Source organism: Ailuropoda melanoleuca, chromosome 1 (genome assembly GCF_002007445.2).
Source record: "Ailuropoda melanoleuca isolate Jingjing chromosome 1, ASM200744v2, whole genome shotgun sequence".
Classification (NCBI taxonomy): domain Eukaryota; kingdom Metazoa; phylum Chordata; class Mammalia; order Carnivora; family Ursidae; genus Ailuropoda; species Ailuropoda melanoleuca.
Genome location: NC_048218.1, coordinates 24,770,753 through 24,793,307, shown reverse-complemented (window position 1 = coordinate 24,793,307; position 22,555 = coordinate 24,770,753). Strand labels below are relative to the sequence as shown.

Below are 22,555 nucleotides of genomic sequence, written 5' to 3'. Positions count from 1 at the left end.
TCAAAAAAAAAAAAAAAAAAAAAAAAAAAAAAAAGAAAGAAAGAAAAGATGCTCCCCATCATATATCATTAGATAAAAGCAAATTAAAACAAAATATCACTACACATCTATAAGAATGGCCCATATTCAGAATACTGACAGCACCAAAGGCTGGCAAGAATATGGAGCAATAGGAACTCTCATTCATTGCTGGTGGGAATGCAAAATGGTACAGTTGCTTTGGAAGACTAATAGTTTTTATAAAACTAAACCTACTCTTACCATATGATCCAGCAATCATGGTCTTTGGTATTTATTCTAAGGAGCTGAAAACTTATGTCCACACCAAATCTACACACAAATGTTTATAGCAGCTTTATTCATAATCGCCAAAACTTAGAATCAACTATGATATGCTCAGTAGGTGAATGGATAAACTGTGGCACATCCAGACAATGGTATATTACTCAGTGCTAAAAAGAAATGAGCTATCAAGCCATGAAAATAAATGGAGGAAACTTTGATATACATTACTAAGTGAGGCGAGCCTGGGTGGCTCAGCCAGTTAAGCATCTGACTCTTGATTTCAGCTCAGGTCATGATCTCAGGGATGTGAGATTGAGCCCCGTATGGGCTCCATGCTCAGCAAGGGAGTCTGCTTGGGATTCTCTTTCTCCCACTCCCTCTGCTCCTTCCCCCACTCACGCTCTATCTATCTCAAATAAATAAATAAATAAAATCTGAAAGAAAGAAAGAAAGAAAGAAAGAAAGAAAGAAAGAAAGAAAGAAAGCAAGCCAATCTGAAAAGGCTCCATACCGTATGAATCCAACTCTACAGCATTTGGGAAAAGGCAAAAATGGAGGCAATAAAAGATCAGTAGTTGCCTGGGGTAGGGGAAGGAGATAAATGAAGAGGCAGAACACAGAGGATTTTTAGAGCAGTGACAATACTTTGTACGATATTATAATGATGGATGGATATCATTATATATTTGTCCAAACCTCCAGAATATACAACACCAAGAGCGAACCCTAAGGTAAACTGTAGACTTTGGGTGATTATGATGTGTCAATGCAGATTCATTCTTGGTAAAACACACACACACCAACCATTCTGGTGAGTGATACTGGTAATGGGGGAGGCTGTGCCTGTGTGGGGCAGGGGGCATTTGAGAAATCTCTGTACCGCTCTCTCAATTTTGTTGTAAACCTAAAACTGCTCTAAAAATAGATTTGATTTTGTTTTTTTTAAGAGGAAGGAAGGAATGAGGGGAGAAAGAGAAGGAAGGAAGAAAACAAGTGCATATTAAGAGTCTCATAAATGAGGAAAGCATTGCTCTTACGGTGTGATTTAAAGGAAACATGGGGGAGTCTGGGTGGCTCAGTCATTAAGCGTCTACCTTTGGCTCAGGGCCTAGATCCCAGGGTCCTGGGATCAAGCCCCGCATCCTGCTCCTTGCTCTGCTGGGAGCCTGCTTCTTCCTCTCCCACTCCCCCTGCTTGTGTTCCCTCTCTTGCTGTGTCTCTTTCTGTCAAATAAACAAATAAAATCTTAAAAAAAAATAAAATAAATAAAGGAAACATGGCTGAGATCTTTGCTCAAAATTATCTGAAATATTGGCCTTCAGCTAACTTGAAATTCCTACCATGAGAGATTCAGAATTAGGAGAAAGTAGCCATTTAACCTGAAATACTCCTCTGCATCTAAAATATGACAGCACGTCTTCAAGGCTTCAGACTAGGTTAACTGAGAGGAGGGAAGGGCCTGGGAAGAAAGGACAGGAAAACAGAGAATGAAGCCCATTCTGTGCCAGTCTCCCAGGGTGGGAGAGAGAGGCTAGACTGGTACAGACTCCCCCATGGCAATTCAGTGCCCAGTTATGACATGTTTAAATATTGCCTTTTGGTGTTTTTTCCAGCAACTCTGTGAGATGGGAAGGTGGCACATATTTCTTCATCCAGAGAAACTAGAAGAAACTTCATTTTGGGCTCCTAAAAGATTAGATAAGAATCAAAGTTGGCAATAACAGTCTTTGCTCCCTGACCAATGCCCTGTGCAAGAGAGAAGCTAGATTGCCACCCTAATGATAATGTGCTGATTCTGTTTAACTAAGGCTACACCAGATTAGCAGACCATAATTACAGCTAAAATCCATGTCTCTGATACAGTTGAGAGAATGTCTGTTTCACTGAACTGAGCGCCAAGGAAAGGTTTTGCTTGAGGTTAAGCCAGGCAGCCTCCTGCTCTCTGAAAGTGAGAGTGCTGTTTCAGTGTCTCATTGGGTCCTTTATCGGAGCAGCGGGATTTCCTACAGCTTGGGTTTCAGATGGTTTACTTTGATTTCTTGGGGCGATAAAGAAGTTTGCCCATCTTTAAATGGTATTTTTAGTGCCTACACCATTGTAAAACCTTCAGTACTTTCCTTTGTCCCTGGGTGGGAAGAGATCTGCCTTCTTACAGTTCCACAACTTTATTCAGACTTCTTTTAGTGAATTTCCCCCCCCCAACAATTCTCTTCTTGTTTTTCATGCTTTGCAGAAAATACTGAAGTCTGTTGTTAATGGCCCTTCCTTCATTTAGCGGCCTTGAATTTGATGCTTATTTCCTGGAGAGTTAGAAATCGATCACTTCGCTCGGTCACTGGTGGTTGTCTCGAATGGATCAGGGAACGCCTTCACATTTTGCCAGAATCTTTTATACAGTTTCTGCTCTCTTCTCTGTCTGGTCCTTTCTCTATTCATTCTGGTCTGCTTTGAAATCATAAAGCAGATTGTAAACCAAATTTGACTAAAATTTCGAGAAGTCAAGGCGAGATAAGCAAGCTGAGAGCAGAATTGGACTAAAGAGAAACATTTGAGGGATTGTTTTATTTTTCCCTCAAACCATCCCAGACCTTCCTTAAATAGAGCCCACAGTTTGTGGGCTCTCTAATGAATAGGAGCCAGGCAGCAGCTTCACATCTGAGACATGCTATTACCATTTTTTTTTTCATTCCCGCTCCTTAATTAGGGGCTTTAAAGGAAGGTTGCCCACAGTTTCTGACAAACATCATTAGCTTCCTCAGAATGAAATGCCTGATCCTGGACCTCTTTTCTGAAGAATTGACTGTTTTTGTTGAAGGGCTGCACTGAGTCTGTGACATTTTCTACGTCTGCAGAATACAGGAAGGATATCTCGAGTGAGGATTAATCTAAGAGTTTATGAAATCACTGTTCCTGAAGACCTAATTTTCTAGAATTGATTTTTGTATACCTCAGTTAGACAGGGGATAGATCACATCAGTTTTCACTGAGTCTCACAGTTTGCTTGACTGAGACCCATAATAAGAAATACATTTTATCTGTACAAACACACACACACACCCCCAAAATTTTCACAATAGTATTTATCCCTAGTATTTGCAAATCCTCTACTTTCTATTTTATTTAATTTTTTAAAATGCAAATCTCCACCCACGTAATTGATTTCCCACACTAAAAAGTTGTAACCCATCGTTGGAAAAACACTCAACAGGATGCCCTTTTATTTTTTTCTAACCCTGTAATTCAATATGGTGTGATTTTGAATTGAGGACAAGCCTGATGAGTTTGAGGTATGGAATAAAGGAATCAGATCAGCTCTGGGTTTGTTGTGTTTTTAAATCTCTCTGTGTGTTCATTCTCTTCACCCTGAGAGGATTCCATTATCTTTGCTCAAAGAGCAGACACTGCTCTGGCTGTTTCCCCTGCTACTCTTTGATCCCCCTAGCCAAGCTGGGCCCTTCCCCCAAGCCCTCCTTTGGAGACTGGTTGAGGCTGTTCAGACCCTGGGGGTTTGCCGGCCTGGGAGCCTGCTGAATGTTCACTGTGCTGTTTGGCTGTTCCCACCTCCAACTTGTTCCATTCCCCTGCTGAGTTTTCATGCCAGATCTGCCAGGTTAATGGGATTATTGTTCTCTTACTGTTTTTTCGTATTTCATACAGGGTTTATTAGTTTGTTCCTGGGACAATTTTCAGTGTGTTGCTGAGATGATCAAAGTGGTTGGGGACTGCATTTTAGAAATAAATGTTTTCTCATCAGCCAGGACTTAATCTAGGAAGAATTTAGTACTCTCAAATAAAGTACTTCTGTAGGTACTTCTGTAGGTGATTTAAAAATCAGATTTTTTTTTTAACAGATAAAAGGCAACACAATGTATCTTACACCACATGCCACATTTTAAAACATTTATATATCATTAACATCAAATCAATTACATGGCATTTTAGGTTCAAATTTTAATTTTGGTCAGAAAAATAAATTAATGGGGCGCCTGGGTGGCACAGGCGGTTAAGCGTCTGCCTTCGGCTCAGGGCGTGATCCTGGCGTTATGGGATCGAACCCCGTATCAGGCTCCTCCGCTATGAGCCTGCTTCTTCCTCTCCCACTCCCCCTGCTTGTGTTCCCTCTCTCGCTGGCTTCTCTATCTCTGTCACATAAATAAATAAAATCTTTAAAAAAATAAATTATAAATTGATTATATTAGTTATTTTGCCTATAATATTATATGACATTTACTGAGCATCTGTTAGGTACAAAGCAAAATATGTAAAATACATTCCCTGACTTCAAAGCATCTAGACCTTCAGAAGGGAGATAAAAAAAAATGCATGCAAATAACCATCTTATAGAATAAGATTTTAATAAGTGACTTGAATACATACAGTATAAAGCTCAGAGTATTTCTTCCTTTTCAGAACTCAAAAGAGTAAAAAGAGAGAAATCATTTCTTTCTATTCTCTCCCTTCCAGATACGAGACTGACAAATTTCTCCATTCCGTATTCTCATTGAGAATATTCTCATGAATGAAACTGACTGCTTATTTGTGTCATGTGCTGTAAGGGTGAAGGGATGGCCTTCCTACTCATCTTTCTTTGGCTTGTTCATGTACTTCTCAAATGAACTGGCTGCTGGAGAACTTCACTGATAATGAAAATGAGCTCTGTACTAGGGTGGATAGAGACTGAGAAATGCAAGAGGCATGTAATAAATAAGGCCATTAGGAAATGTGTCTTTCTTTCCTTCTGACTGTCTAGAGTGATATTTACCCAATAGAAATACAAAAATGATCCATATATGTAACTACAAATTTTATAGTAGCCACAGTTTAAAATCAAAAGAGATAAAATTTATGTTAACAATACACTTTATTTAACCCAATAATCTAAGATATTATTATTATACCACGTAATCAATGTAAAAAAATATAAACAAGATATTTTACTTTTTTCTTTCTTTTTGGACTATTGCCTTCTAACTCTGACATGTATTTTGCACTTATACACATCTCAGCTTTGACTGGCCATACTTCACGAGTTCAGTCATCACAAGTGGCTACTGTGTTGGACAGGACAACACAGGGCTAAATAAAGAAGCAGAACAAGGGAAAAGTCTAAATACTTGATGAGTTTTTTTCAACATTTTGAGGAAAGGACTCTTATTTCACTGGGGGAAAAGCCTGAAAATTATTTTCCTCTGAATATTAATGGATAAATGGGAGTTGCAAACTGAGGGGCCACTCCCTTCTCTTCTTCTAGCCTCTCAGTCTTGGGATAGTCTCCCCTACTTCTCCAGTGTGCCAGGACCAGCATCTGTTGCAATAACAGAGACGACCCTTATGGTCCCCACATTAGTATCACACCTTGGAGGTGATAACTGCTTTCGTGTACAATATCTCATTGAATCATTTTAATCATACTGTGTAGTAGTGAGTGGAAGCATTACTATCCTCATTTTACAAATAAATGAGCTGAAGTTCAAGGAGATTAAATGACTTATTCAAAGTAGCACAGTTAGTATCCAAGTGTTTTGAAATTTAATCTAGTATGTGTCCCACTAAATCAGAGCTGCCTGATGAAAGAAAATTATATTCTATAAATCTATCTATCTATCTATCTATCTATCTATCTATCTATCTATATTTTACAGAAAAATGGATATTTTTTCTTCTTTGGCAACACCCCCCCCAAAAAATCCCCCCCCCAAAAAACAGTGATTACTTTAGAAGTGTAATATACAAATAACCTCTTGGCCAACTGAGTTTTTAGCTAGATTTTCATATTTTTTTTAAGTTGGATATTGTCGTTTAGTTTAGCAATTTGGAACATCTGAAGGTTGAGAGCAAGTTAATACATTACAAAGGCCAAGTTTCTGTGCTGGCCCTGAAGCGTGTTGCAATCATTTTGGTCTGGGAAAATAAACAAAAGTGGATCAGCAGCATGTTTGTTATATGAGATGCTGGCAGAGTCCCAGCCCCTAGGATGTTGGCTTACCTACCAACAATACCTCTCTTTCAGGCAATGCCAGCTGTTTTATGAGAATATCTGAGTCTTCTGGAAGGGAACTGCTCTAGTCAGCAAGACTGAACTTTACTACTGCCATGTAGGGAGTACTTCTATCAACTTTTGATGCATCCTTCTTCTGACACTGTGTGAAAAAGACTGTGATAGACTTTATAGACTTTAAAGACAGTTCACTCCTTGAGAATCAGAATTCTGTCTTTTGAAAAAAGGTCCCTAGAATAAACAACATTCAATATGCTTATTGTTCTCAATCTTTGAAACATAATGGGCTCAAGAGCCATATTCACACTGATCTGTTTTAACTGTGCGTGTTTTTTCTGCTCTACCCAACTGTGTTCCTATTTTTATTCTTTTCATTCCACTCTGGAGCCGTTTCACCTCCTACTCAGGCCACCAATTATACCCATTCAAAATATATGAACTTTTTTTCCTCTTTCATTTTATACCTACTCTCTTAGTTCCCAGCTACTCTTTCTCTTAGTTAACCTTTGACAAATCATAATGAAATAAGTTCAGCTAGTTGTAAAGAACAAGAGCCATTATGAAAACTTGGATGGTCTGGGAGCATCTGAAAAAATCATTTGGATAGTCCTCAGAATGTGGACAAACTGGTAAAATCCAGCTAGGAGATAGTGCATCCAGCTCGTCTTATTCACAATAAATCCTCTGGAGTTTCCTAACAGCTGCCACAGAGATGCCAGTAATGGTGATTCATTTACTGATGTGCTGAGTAATGAACCCTGTGCCCTATTTATACACGGTGCACTGTGATTTCCTTAGCAGTAGGCAAATGCTGGAAACACAAAAGGAAGACACTATGGCCCACTAAACCACTCCCATTGTCTAGTTTATCACTCAGTTCTATCCCTTCCTTCCTCTTTAGGAAATGGGGGTACATAAATGATAAGTAATATAAAACTTGCAGAAAAATATTAAAATATCCAGACACTTGTGGAGCAACCAGCATTTTTTTCTCAGTGGAGGGAAAAAGCATTCCTACCTCCCTAATAAGCCCCCCTCCAGAATTCCTACCCTGAACCTAGTAACCAGTCAATGTGCAAATTATTTGATCTGCTGGGTCTACACTCCAGTAGTTTATTAGATAACTTTCTTTAGATTTTTTAAAAAGATTTTTTAAAAAGATTTTATTGTTTATTTGAGAGAGAGAGAGCAGGGGGAGAGGCAGACGGAGAGAGAGAGATAGAATCTCAAGTAGACTCCCCACTGAGCAGGGTGCCCAATGTGGGGCTGGTGCCCAATGTGGGGCTTGATCCCACAACCCTGAGACCATGACCTGAGCCAAAATCAAGAGTTGTACGCTTAAGCGACTGAGCCACCCAGGTGCCCCTTAGACTTTTTTAAAAAGTAAATTTTTGCCCAATAATTTACTAGCAAATTTGGAAAGTGGTGAGGCTCATTAGCAATTTAGGGTTAATGTTAACAAAACAGTCTGCTTCAAAGGAACACATATTGGAGCAAACATATCCTTATTCATCTGCACAAGTCTGCATTCATGCGGGAACAGAAATTTATTGCAAGTTACATCCTTTATAGTGTAAATTCTACTATACACTAATAGTTCCTCAAAAGACACGGATGCTGCTAAGATATTTCACTGATAAGATTCTTTCCTCCTTCTGTCTCCTACATTTAAGGTTTGAGTGATTTCTCTTTCTAGGCTACCCCATAATTTCTTTGTTGGTTAAAAAATGTGTTAACATTTAAAGCATCAAATTAGATGGCTGGAGAACTGGTCTACCTGACCCAAGTGCTCTGCCTTGCTCAATCCCTGTATTCCTAAGAGCATTTATTCTCTTTTCAACAGGCACCTTAAAAGGTATCTTAAAAGTATCTTACTTGGGGGGTGCTGGGTGGCACAGTCCGTCAAGCATCCAACTCTTGAATTCAGCTCAGGTCATGATCTCAAGGTCATAGGGTTAGACCCCCCCCAGCCCCTCATCCCTCCCCACCCCTTCAGACTCCCCACTCAGTGGGGAGTCTGCTCAAGATTCTCTCTCCCTCACCCTCTACCCCTCCCCCACTCTCTAAAATAAACTTCTTTAAAAAGTATCTTATGTGAGTTTAAATGCAAGAGTATCTAAAACACTGGTATGGCTTATAAATTACATAGAGGAACAGCAAGAAAAATGGTCCGATTGTCCATGTAGTCTGTGCACTGGCTTGGTTTCAGGTATTCTGTCTGAAAGTGCAAACACATATATTCCCAGAAGCTGTCATCTACCACTTCTTTTATTGTTTTAATAGCTCACTTCTTGGAATCTTAAACACAGACACATACTGGCAAAGTTCTTGGTTCAGTAGAGTTGCTTAGGGCAACTGTATTGGAACAGATGCCAAAATAGTAATGTTCTTACCTCTAAACTCCAGAAGACACTGACACACCCTCCTGCTAGCTCTTCTCTGCCAAAAAGTACAGAGAGCGATGAAGATCCCTGAGGGAGAGAAAAAGAAGCTATTGCTTCCTTTAATTTTTTTTTAAGATTTTATTTATTTATTTGAGATAGAGAGAGAAAGAGAGCATGAGCCAGGTGGCAGAGGGAGAGGGAGAAGCAGGCTCCCTACTGAGCAGTGAGCTGGATGCAGGGCTTGATCCTAGGACCTCGGAATCATGACCCAAGCCAAAGGCAGACACCCAACCAACAACCATCCAGGTGCCCCTATTGCTTCATTTTAAATGAATACGGTTTAAAGTTATGAATTAGAGTGAAGTAAGAACATAAAAAATATTTTTCAGGGTTTAGTAAAATATTAAAAGATCTGATGGGAGCATGAATCTTTCTTTCTTTGCCATCATCATACAAGTTAATTATGTTTACTTCATATAAAAATAGGAAACACAGAGAAGCATAGAAATCATTAAGGTGACTCAAAATTTCACTTCCAAAACATGTGAACATTAAGACTATGTTTGTGTGTTTATAGACACATACATACATATGGATTTTGATACAGACATGTAGAGAAATCTTTCTTAGCCAAATGATATCATAAATTATATTTTGTTATACAAAATGCCTTTATTACTTAACAAATTATAAATATCTCGCTAGGTCAGTAAATAAATATCTACTACATCACTGTTAATGGGTGAATAGTATTCTTTAATGTAGTTATACCATAAGTTATTTGGCAAATACCCTATGGTTGACTGAATTTTTTCCGACTTTCATAATCATAAGCAATTCTACAGGAACATCCTTCTACATATATTTTTCTGTATGTGTCTGATTAAATTTTAGGGTAAATTCTCCGAATTATAATTGACAGGTCAAAGGTAATGTTTGTTTATCCATCTATCTATCTATCTATCCATATTAGTTTTTAAATAAAAAAAAATTCTAAGTTACCCTGTAGAAAAAGAGTGCCAATTCATATCCCACCATCAGTAGATGATATCTCTTTTTCTCACGAGTTTGCCATCATTTGGAAATCATTTTCAAAAAAATGAAAAATACATATATAGGTGTTTCCAATCTGACAGGTGATAATTTGTATTTTCATTACTCTCAATGTGCTTTACTCTATGAATAAAGTTGTATGCTTTCTATATGCTTATTGACCACTTGTATCTTTTATTATTTGAATTACCTTTACCCTTTTTTGATTTGTCTCTTCCTAACTGAGTTAGAAGACCACTCTTATTATATGGGCTATTAGAACGTCGCCAAAAATATTGCAAATATTTTCCCAAGGTAACCCAGATTTCAGATGTCCCCTAATTTAGTGGGGGCGGGGAGCAGGGGGAATGAGACACAGTCCAAATAGCTGTCTTTGTATTTGTTCCATGCCCCAGACTACCAGGATACATGAGCTCAGCATGTCTCTCCTATACTTAAAAAAATCTTTTCGGGGCGCCTGGGTGGCACAGCGGTTAAGCGTCTGCCTTCAGCTCAGGGCGTGATCCCGGCGTTGTGGGATCGAGCCCCACGTCAGGCTCCTCTGCTATGAGCCTGCAAAAAAAAAAAAAAAAAAAAAAAATATTTTCATGCAAAGACCTTACTGAATGTAACTATAGAGTTTTCATAGGTTAGATGGGAAACAGATTCTTCAAAACACACCTCAGAGAAAAATCCCTAGTGGACATGTCTGTTCTTATTCATTATCAGCTCTATTTGGGGCTGAAATAGGGAGAGGCTTGCAAAGAACCCAGTTCATCTCAACCTGCTTCCTCAAATTTGTCTTGATGCTCAAACAAAGGGCCCTCCAGTTACCGAAAATCTCCCTCCTTAGAAGAAAGTTGAGCAATCATCTCATTTTGAAAATACCCTTTGGGGATATCATGTCTTGCCCAATGCCAGCAGTTTATCAGAGTATTTCTTCCAATCTTTTTCTGTTGAATCTCTCAAGAGTATTAACTTTTCTTCAACTAGTTTCTGCAAATTTTTTGTCAGTTTAATTTGTAAGTATCTTCTTCTTTGGTTGCTACTACAAATTGGTGATTTCCCACCACCACATTATCTACCCAACTATTCTTTTTATATAGGAAAATTATTGATTTGGATACATTTTTGCATGTGAAATCAACCACCTTACTAATCTATCTATTGTTTATAATAATATTCTTTCACTTATCTGTTTCTCTTAATATATTATCATGTGTCAATAATGATTGTTGTGTCTCCTTCCCTCAAATATCCATACCTCTCAGTACTTTCTCATGTCTAATTATATGTCAGTACTTCTAAACAGGGAGTACTAGTAGTGATGATGGAGTTCTTCAGCTGTCATGACAAAAATGTATAAAGCTTCCATTAAAAATGATGTTGGCTTTAATATGTTGTGTATACACACACATATAAAATTTTAATGTCAAAATTAAGTTTTGGGACTTCATCAAGATAAAAAGCTTCTGCACAGCAAATGAAACAGTCAACAAAACTAAAAGGCAACAACACATGGAATGGGGGAAGATACTTGCAAATGACATTACAGATAAAGGGCTGGTTTCCAAGATCTATAAAAAACTTATCAAACTCAACACCCAATAAATAAATAATCCAGTCAAAAAATGGGCAGAAGACATGAACAGACACTTCTCCAAAGAAAATATACAAATGACTAACAGACACATAAAAAAATGTTCAACATCACTAGCCATCAGGGAAATACAAATCAAAACCACAATGAAACACCACCTTACACCAGTTAGAATGGCAAAAATTAACATTAACAAATGTTGGTGAGGATGTGGAGAAACGGGACCCTATGACACTGTTGGTGGGAATGCAAGCTGGTACAGCCACTTTGGAAAACAGTATGGAGATTCCTCAAAAAGTTAAAAATAGAGCTACCCTATGACCTAGCAAATGCACTACTAGGTATTTACCCCAAAGATACAGATGTAGTGAAAAGTAGGGGCACGTGCACCCCAATGTTCATAGAAGCAATGTCCACAATAGCCAAACTGTGAAAGGAGCTGAAATGCCCTTCAACCAACAAATGGATAAAGAATATGTGGTCCATATATACAATGGAATATTATTCAGCCATCAGAAGGATGAATACCCACCATAGGCATCGACATGGATGGAACTGGAGGGGATTATGCTAAGTGAAATATGTCAATCAGGAAAAGACAATTATCATATGGTTTCACTCATATGTGAAACATAAGGAATAGCACAGAGGACCATAGGGGAAGGGAGGGAAAACTGAAGGGGAAGAAATCAGAGAGGGAGACAAACCATGAGAAACTCTGGACTCCAGGACACTAACTGAGGGTTTTTAAGGGGGGGGGGAATGGGGTAGACAGGTGATGGGTATTAAGGAAGGCATGTGTGGTGATGAGCACTGGGTGTTATACACAACTAATGAATCATTGAACACTGCATCAAAAACTAATGACCTACTATATGGTGGCAAACTGAACATAAGAGAAAAAAAGAAAATGTTAATGTCAAAGAAGTCTTATCTTTTCCTATTACACTGATGGCTTGGGTTTCTTATTGGTATATTTGTTTTCTTTTTCTTTCTTTCTTTTTCTTTAATTAAAAAAAAATGTTGGGGGGCGGCTGGGCGGCTCAGTTAGTTAAGTGGCTGCCTTCGGCTCAGGTCATAATCTCAGAGTCCTGAATGGAAACTGCTTCGAGCTCCCTGCTCAGCGGGGAGCCTGCTTCTCTCTCTCCTTCTGCCTCTCCTCGGGCTTGCGCCCTCTCTCTCTCTCTCTCTCTCTCTCTCTCTCGCGCGCGCGCGCGCGCGCGCGCGCTCACTCTCTCTCTCTCAAATAAATAAGTAAATAAAATCTTAAAAAAGGTGGGGGGGGACCCCTGGATGGCTCAGTCAGTTAGGCATCTGCCTTCGGCTCAGGCCATGGTCCCAGGGTCCTGGGATTCAGTCCTGCACTGGGCTCCTTGCTCAGAAGGCAGCCTGCTTCTCCCTCTGCCTGCCACTCCCCCTGCTTGTGCTCACTCTCTCTCTCTCTGACAGATAAAAAAATAAAATCTTAAAAAAAACACTGGATTTGTCAGAATTTTTAAGATACGAGTACAGAATTTGTCAAAGGTCTTTTAGATACCAGTCCATTGATCCACACTAAATCTGAATTATCATTAAAAATGCTTAGACAGCCATTTGCAATGACGTGGATGGAACTAGAGGGTATTATGCTAAGCAAAATAAGTCAATCAGAGAAATCAATTATCATATGATCTCACTGATACATGGAATTTAAGAAACAAACCAGAGAACCATAGGGGAAGAGAGGAAAAAATAAAACAAGATGAAATCAGAGAGGGAGACAAACCATAAGAGACTCTTAATCATAGGAAACAAACTGAGGGTCGCTGGAGCAAAGGGGTTAGAGGGACGGAGCAACTGGGTGGTGGACATTAAGAAGGGCATGTGATATAATGAGCACTTGGGTATTATATAAGACTGATGAATCACAGACCTGTACCTCTGAAACCAATAATACATTATATGTTAATTAATTGAATTTAAATTTAAAAAATGTTTTAAAATGGGAAAAAATAAATATGCTTAGACATGTTCATGGGCTATTGGTTCTATTTTACTGATCTATAAGTCATTTCTAATACTAGTACCATACAAGTTTATTTATTGAGCATTTTGACACATTATAATAGCTAGTGACATAAATCTCTTTATTTCTTTAAGGTTTCCTTGGCTAATGTGGCTCAATATTCTAATCATTATTTATATTGCTATCATGTAGATAGTAAAAGTTAATAAAATAAAAAAATAATACAAAAACAATTTGGGGTACTCTGACTTAAAAATTTTTTTTTAAATCAAGTACCACAAATTCTAGGGAAAGCAGAAATTGATATGAGCTTAAAAAGTGATGGACACCTTTGCAAAATATTTTTTTTTCCAGTTAAAGAAGAGGACAGGAGAAGGGGGAGAGAATTAATTTATAGGGTGACGAAGAAGACATACATCCCAATTAAAGATTATTCAGTTTAGGCTGAAATATATTTGTGCAGGAAAGCACCCTTGTTCCACTATAAGAAGGATGTCTGTGAAAAAAAAAATTTGTTATTTAGTCAAATAGTTACTAGAATAAGAACTGAGGAATTGTAGTAAGATAAGGAAATAAAATCTAATATAATAATGATATTGGGTCAAGGAAGAATGAATAAGAATTTTAAAAATCTTACAAAGTGAATAAAAGTATTGTCAAACCAAAATTTCCTATAAACATGTTTTGAATTATTTTCTTTTCCAAGGAATTTATTGTTTTAATTTACTTAAATATAATACTATAAATCTCTGAAAACATCTAACTAATGTCATAGCAGTAGAGAGAGGTTGAGTGATTCCATTAAGCTCTAGGGAAGTGAGCAGAGATAATTAATTATATGGATGAAGTTCAAATAAGGTCTTCACAATATGCTCCCCCATAACCTTTCCATCTTTCTCATCCCAACCTGTCCACATTACATTGAACTCCTTGCACTTCTCAAAAGACACCACATCTCCCCCCTTACCCCACCCTCCAGCATCCACCCCCTTTCCTTTAAATACTTGTACCCATGGTGAAGACACAGGATTCAAAAAAATTCTTCCCTGTCCTGTACCTCAGTCCAGGACAGGCAGCATTTTCTTGGCTCCCACTGCACCTCATGCATACCTCTCCAAATCCCTGGTTTTCTCAACTGTCCCCCTCAGGAGAGACACCATGGAAAGCATCTTAATCGTTCACTTAGCATTTAGCATATAGAGGGCGTTTTTTTAAATTATGGAAATAAAAATTAACTCTTTTTAGAAAATCTTAAGAGATTCAGGGCACAAACTCTTTCCTAACTTTTCACAACTCAGTGCAGGTAAGTTGTCACATAACGGCTGCATAACTGTTAATCAAATCAAGCAAGCTCTTCTCTTCCTGTATGTCTGTAAAGATAGGTAAGAGAAGGAGTCCAAGTCAATAAGTATCAGAATAAGGGAATCATAAAGTTGGAAAGACCCATGAAAATCATTCATCCGCTGGTTCCTAACCCTTGTTAAGCTTTTAAAAAAATGCCAATGCCTAGGTCTTACCTCAAGGGAATCTGACTTAGCTTGTAGTGTGCCAAGCAGTACTTTTGGAGTTCCCCAGGTGCTTCTAATATGCACCCAGAATTGAGAACAACTGATATAATCCTACTTCCTCATTTTGCTGATGAGGCAGACATGATAGGTAAAGTCGGTTGGGTAGAGAGGAGACACAATGAAAATAACCAAGATGCCTCAACATACAATATAGTTCTCTTTCCATCGAATCATACTTAATAACAAATTATTTCTGTAAAGGTGAGGAAATAAACCCCATTAAGTCTAATGACGCTACATGATTCATTACAGAAAGAATGCTTAGGAAATCAATAGATTTGTAAGAACCTGCTTACTTAAGATGAGCGCAATGGGTGAGATTAGCTGGAGAGTACATCAACCACAAGCTGCGTGTGGTGGCACTTCAAAATAAATGTAATGAGAAGTGATCTGAAGCAAAAAAAAAAAAAAAAAAAGATTCCAACTGCCAGGCAAAGGCAGATTCTATGCAGGAAATAACTTGGCTGAATAAACAGAACTAGCTAAGACTAGATTATACAAACATGATTTATTTCTAATTCAGACAAAGCTGAACTATATAGCAACTCTATCTACTTATAATTTCCTATCTGTGTAAATCTGATGCTGGTAATAAGCATGTATTTACAGCTTTCTGCAAACCTATCCCGGACAAAGAGAAATAAAAGAGGACCCTCAGGTTCACATGAATGGAGAATGGAAATTACATTGGTGTAAAAGGTCACACTTTTCTTGGATTTATCTTCCAAATTTAGAATATTTAAAAAGTTAAATTGAGAATGACAATGACGAAGGTCAATGGAGGAGACAAATTCATATTTCTTGGCAGAGGAGTAAGGGACAGAGAAAGCATGTGGTGCTGTTTTGTTTCCCCACCACAGCTCCAATCTCCATCTTCAAGTCAACTCTCTTTCCAGATGGTCCTTCAGTTCCAAGACTCAAAGAAATAGTCTTATCCAGGATAAAACCTGCTAGCTTTATTACTTGACTTTTATTTTCATAATCATTTTAGACTATTTCTCAACTTTTTAAACATATAATCTTTCCTTTTAATTTTTAAAATTTATTTATTTGAGAGAGAGTGAGAACAAGAGAGATCACAGAGGGAGAGGGAAAAGCAGACTCGCCGCTGAGCACAGGGCCCGATGTGGGCTCCTGAGATCATGACCTGAGCCGAAGGCAGACACTTAACTGATGGAGCCACCCAGGAGCCCCAAACATATCATCTTTTAATATATAGTCATTCTATCTCAGTTTGTGATCCTGATCATATAGCAAGTAATATAATTTTCTGATTCAAACAAGTCTTCAGAATGTTTGCCTTAGCTTCCCGTTATTATACACACACATACACATAAATTTCCATTTTTCATTTCAAGTTTAATTTTTGGGCTAAGGATATGTGATACATGGCCCAAATTAGTGAAACTCAGGAAGCTGAAAAATGCGGCTGTAGTCCAGGAAGGATAATGCCATTTGGGTTCTTTTGCCCTAAACTAGTGTTAAGATCGATATTTAGGTATCACAAACAGAAAAACAAAACACTCTAAAATAAAGACTGTTATCAGCAAATAGGTCATATATATCACAGATAAGCTGTAACCTTTATTTTCACCATATTAAAGTAACTTCTAGTTATTTCAAAGGCTGGCTGGTCAATATGTAAGTTGTGAAGACCCTTTCCATATCTGTCTCCTTCCAGTTACCATTTCATGAGACAAACAGGAGTAATCTGGAAGGGAAGAGGAAGAACATCTTTAACCCATTTCAAATGTTTCCTTTTAGTAGCTTTCACAGATATTGCGGCAATTTGGATGAAGGATAACTAATGCTTGAGACTTAGAAATTATTCATAGATGTTACTCATCCAGGTTCTCATAATGGAAAACTGCCAACTGGATGAGCTATTCGAATCAATATATTTTGTTATTGAGCCATGTGTTTCACAAACTCAGATCTCAAAGCTACAATTCCATTTTAGATCCAACTCAAATGTCAGCCACACAGGAATACCCTCCACCCAACGTGACATCCCGACCCTTCATGGTGAACCTGTGAGAAAATAAAGGCATAAAAGACTTCCAGGCCCCCTATCTACCATCCACTTAGCAGTTTGTTTTAAAAAATTCAAATGGTTCCAACTTCAAAGTAAATCTGACTCAGTATTAGTCAGGGAAACTCACCCCCAAAATGCACTCCTTCACTTTTACACCGTAATCCATAACTTTTCCATTTTTTCCTAACAGAGTCCATGGAAAGCTCTTGGATTTTTTTACACTTATCCCCTTGTAATCTCCCTCCTCCATTCTCCCCAGAATGTACAATGATACCTAATAATGAGTTGCAAACTTTTTTTGTTATTTCCCCTTTTAGGTATTTGATACTTGTAGGACCTTCCCAGTTACTAATATTCTCTCAGCCAAGTTTACACCTTTAAAATAAGTGTATCCACTTCTGACTTGGAAAATCATCAGGATTTGTGATAAAGTAGGCAGAGTCCCGACACATATGAAGCACTTATCAAATGTTAGCTATTATGTTTACTCTTTTCCCCTGTTCACTATATTCAGTGTCTTACATCAAGAGGCTCAAAGGGGGGCAGAACATAACAAAGAATTAAGTAATAAATGAAATCCTGAAAAGAGTAATCCTAATTAAGCAGGATCCTCAAGCCATCTTCTCTGAACCTTGATTCCACTGCACTTTTAGTTTGTGAAGAGGTGGCTTAAATGAGTCCATTTGAACTATTAAACTTACACCATTTGAGAAAATTCATAACCCTAGAGAGGGCTCTTACAAGCATGAACTAACATAGCAAGCATGTCCTCAAACTCCAGGGGCATGAAGTCTTGTTTGGAAGAAAGTAGGGAGTCTATCTCCTGCCTGTGGTGGAAACACCATATGGGAGGAAAATTAAAGCCTTGCGTGATTTAAAAAAAAAAAAAAAGTCAATTTGTAAGAGGGTCTCAAAATCCACTATTCCAAATCTTCATTTAGTCTCTAAAACATATGGGAACCACTGAAGACTTTGGAGAACAGTAATGTGATCAGAATACTACCATGAGTAATACAAGAAGATAAATAAGCCTTGTGGCCTGGAAGAGAATCGATGATGGAAGAAGGTAAATGATAAAATTTCCGTCACTTAAACAACTGCTAAAGCTGTTCACTGGTAGCTTTTACATATTTTAAATTGTTGTAGAAAGCGTAGCTTCTAATAGGAGATGGAAAACCAAGTGTTTCATTGATAAGTCAACTAAACAAAAAAGAATTCGAGGAGACATAATACCCAATTGAGTATGCACCGATCTTTTGTTCTCACACAAACACACTATCTCCCGAATGCACAATTTTTTAGACGTAAAATATTTTTTAAAAGATTTGAGAGTGAGCAAGTGAGTGAGAGAGCACAAGTGGGGGAGGGGCAGAGGAAGAGGGAGGTACAGACTCCCCGCTGAGCAGGGAGCCCCACTCAGCGCTCAATTCCCAGGACCCTGGAATCATGACCCGAGCTGAAGGCAGGCGCTTAACCGACTGAACCTCCCAGGTGCCCCTAGATGTAAAATACTTAAAATTCATTTTATTTTGGGCACTTCGGACCCTGACCAAGAACTTGGGACTGTGTGACTTGAGTTTTTTGAGTGACCTCTGGCAAACCATGTAACTGTTTTTATCCTAAATCTTAGGTATTTCAAAAACAGGCTTTGAAATCACTGGCACACACAAACTATCTTTAATCTTTAGGATTCTTGCTAGGTTCTAAGAAGGTTTCTCTTGATTCATTCTGATTCATGGTGCAATTAAATGTTGTTTTCCCAGATCTTTGGGGAAATTTTTTTTTGGTAGATTGTTATGTTCCAGATAATTGTGTGGCCATTTCTTTAAGAAACACCAATTAAGAAAAAAAATTGTATCTACTTTATATGAAAATATAAGTTGCATTCACTGCTTCCCTGCTTTCTTTTTTTCTTAAAGATATATTTATTTGAGAAAGAGAGCAGGAGCTCTGAAGGGTGGGAGGAGCTGAGGGAGGGGGAGAGCGAGAGAGAGAGAGAGAGAGAGTGAGAGAGAGAGAGAGAGAGAGAGAGAGTCCTAAGCTGACTCAGCGCTGAGCATGGAGCCCTATGTGGGCCTCAGCTAGATCTCACAACTCTTGAGATCTTGAGCTGAGCCAAAACCAAGAGTTGGATGCTTAACTGACTGTGCCACCCACATGCCCCGCTTCCCTGCTTTCTTAAGCAATGTATGTTGAATATGCTTTAATGCTTTATTGATGACTCAGAACCATAATAAACACCCTCATTATCATGGTGAGTTATGAGTCAATGATGTGTGATCCAACTGCCAAAGGAAGAAAATGCAAGGAAAGCCTACATACACACACAAAGTTCAGGAAAAAAGGAGCAAGAGCTTGTTTGCTTTCTAACTGTTCATTTCACCACTGAACTGGATGTACCATACTGCATGCCCCACTTTAGGAAGGATATCAACAAAGTAGAGTATTCTAGGGCAGCCAGGATGGTGAGTGGTCTTGAAATAAGGTCTAGTCAGGGAAATGATGGAAAGAAGAATTGGAGGCTTCACTTACAAAAAGAAAACTTAGAAAAGATAACCATTTAAATGCTGGTAGTGTTATCTTGTGGAGATGCTTTAGCTATAAATTGCAAATACCTAAATCAGAGAACCAGGACCGATGGGCAAAAATTATTACAGGGGAGCATATTTTGTCAACATGAAAAGAACTTACCTTTGTAATTTGCTTTTGCTCACAATTCATTTGCAAAATCCTATTTAGTTTCACAGGTAATAGAAAGATGAGCTACCTAAGTACAGGCTTCCCAAACGAGGCAATTGCTTACTACAGCTAGAACACAGAGTATGTGAGGTGGGAAGCAGAGAGAATTGGAAAAGTAAATGGAACCAGAATGAGGAACCTGGAAAGCTAAGTTGAGGATACTAGATTGTTTTAAATAGGCAATTGTGGGGGTCGGCTGGGTGACTCAGTCAGTTGCTCAAGTCATGATCTCAGGTTCATGAAATCAAGTCTCAAGTTGGGCTCCACACTCAGTGGGGAGTCTGCTTCTCTCCCTCTCTCTCTCCCTTTCCCTATGCCCCTCCCCTCACCTGTGCTCACACACTCTCTCTCTCTCACATTAGTAAATAAATCTTCAAATAAATAAACAAATAGGCAATGGGAGTGACAAAGCATTTTAAAATCCTTTTTAACTGAAATTTTATTTAGAAAAATAATTAGAAAACAAGTTCATTATTAAAAATTAAAAGGTAGCAAAATATGGTACGTACAGAGTGAAAGCTGACCATCAAACCCGGTTCCGAGGGCATACGTAACAATTCTGCTTGTATCTTAACCTTTTTGCGGCTCAGGTTCATCTACAATAACAGATAATAATAGTGCCTACTTCATCGAGGTGTTATGAGGATTAAATGAATAATTGCCAACTCCATGAAGGCAAGGATTTTGTCAAGTTCAGGGTTTCTCAACCTCTGCACTACTGGCATTTGAGGTTGAATAATTTGTTGATGTGAGGAGCTGTCTTGTGCATTGTGAGATAAGGAGCAGCATCCCTGGCTTCTACCCACTAGATGCCAGCAGCAATCCCCCTATACATACATTCTCCTGACAACAAAAAATATTTCCAGACATAGCCAAATGTCCTCGGGGCGGGGGGCAAAATCACCTCAAGTCAAGAACCACTAGTTTCATCTACTGCCTATCCCTTAGCACAGTATGTAATAAGTATCTGTTGAATGGAATGAATGAATACATGTGGAGATCCTTGAACAGTGCAGGCACATAGGAAGCCCTCAGTTAACTGCTAGCAATGTTAGCTATTTTTATTATACTATTTTCCTATAAGACTATGCCACATATAACTGTTTCAGCATAAACAAGGTCATATTATATGTACTTCACTGTAATTTGCAACTTTTAACTAATGATATGTATTAAGACACTATTTTATGTCACCACAATATAGCTCTATTTCAGTCATTTTTTTTTTTACTTTAATACCAGTATAGTCAACATAGAGTGTTATATTAGTTTCAGGGATTCATTATAGTGATTCAGCAGTTCCATATACTACTCAGTGCTCACCAAGATAAGTGTACTCTTAATCCCCTTCACCTATTTATCTCAATCATTTTCAATGAAGTCATAGCATTCTACCATATTGGATACATCCTATCATATCAATTCACTTACTCAATTAACTACGATGATATTTCGGTTAATTCCAACCTATTGCTACTATAAATAATGCTGCAAAAAACATTTTCCATCAAGAATTTTTAGCAATGTAATGACATAATCTGAGCTATGCAATATATTATGTCCTAACTTTAAAAGAGATTCTGTATTTATGATTCTCCAAAGAAACAAACAATGAGCGAGACAGAGTGAGAGAGAGAGAGAGATTTTAATAAATTGGCTCATGTCATTATGGAGACTGGCAAATCCAAAATCAGGGGGGTGGATCAGCAGGCTACAGACTCTGAGAAGAGCCAATGTTGGAGTTCAAGCCTGAAAGTCATCTGCTGTGGAATTCCTCTTCCTCAAGAGGAGGTCAGTCTTTTGTTCTAGTCTGGCCCTTCAGCAGATTAGATGAGGCTCACCCATATTATAGAAAGCAATCCACTTTACTCCAAGTCCACCATTTAAATGTTAATTCACCCACAGAACGCCTGGGTGGTTCAGTCAGTTAAGCATCTGACTATTGGTTTTGGCTCAGGTCATGATCTCAGAGTCATGGGATCAAGCCCCACATAGGGCTCTGTGAGAAAGCTTGGGATTCTCTCTTTCCTTCTCTCTCTGCCCCTCCCCCTGCTTGCGCTATCTCTTTCTCTAAATAAAAAAAATATATTTTATAAAAAATAAAATGTTAATTCAACCAAAAACACTCTCACAGAAACAACCAGAATAATATTTGACCACATATCTAGGCACCACAGCTCAACCAAGCTGACACATAAAATTAATCAACAGATTCCTGTCAACCATAAAGAATCTCATAAGTGGCAACACATAAGTAGAGACTATCTAAGAGAAGAACTATAGAGATACACCACGAGGTGACTGGGATGCTGGACTGGATGACCTGAATATTCATCTGGGGTTCTGAGTCTAGACTGTGGAGATACCTTCTGGGAAGAGTAATTCATGCCATTCTCTTTCCCCTTGATCCTGGCTGTAGACTAGTGCATTCTTGCAGTTCATGTGCCTACTATTTAGAATTCTTCTTATGTGCCTTCCATATAGAATTCTTCTATCTGGGTGGCTCAGTTCATTGAGCATCTGCCTTAGGCTCAGGTCGTGATCCCTGACCTGGGGGCCTGGGACTGAGTCCTGCATCGGGCTCCCTGCTCAGTGGGGAGTCTGCTTCTCCTTTTCCCTCTGCCCCTCCTTCCTGCTCATGCTCTCTCACCCTCAAATAAAGCAGTAAAATATTTTTCAAAAATAAAAATTTAAAAAAAATAGAATTCTTCTATCCTCTTGGGGCTGTCAGGCCATCAATTGCCACTTCTTAATAATATTGCTGTGTTTGCCTTGAACAACTAATAAGGGATGTGAAAGCCCTTTGTATAATTGTTAATGCCAAGGAAATGTGCAGCAATGTACTACTGTTCTTATTATGTCTAAAATTAGTAAATAAATAANGGGGCGCCTGGGTGGCACAGGGGTTT

At 38.4% G+C, this 22,555-nt stretch overlaps 1 long non-coding RNA gene across 1 annotated transcript in view; it reads right to left on the bottom strand.

The window, feature by feature from the left end:
* Positions 1 to 22,555, bottom strand: part of LOC117801552 — a 90,203-nt gene that overhangs the window by 19,198 nt on the left and 48,450 nt on the right. Inside the window, exon 3 of the long non-coding RNA XR_004624193.1 lies at positions 8,677 to 8,754. This is a non-coding gene — a long non-coding RNA (uncharacterized LOC117801552). The remainder of the gene's footprint in view (positions 1 to 8,676; positions 8,755 to 22,555) is intronic.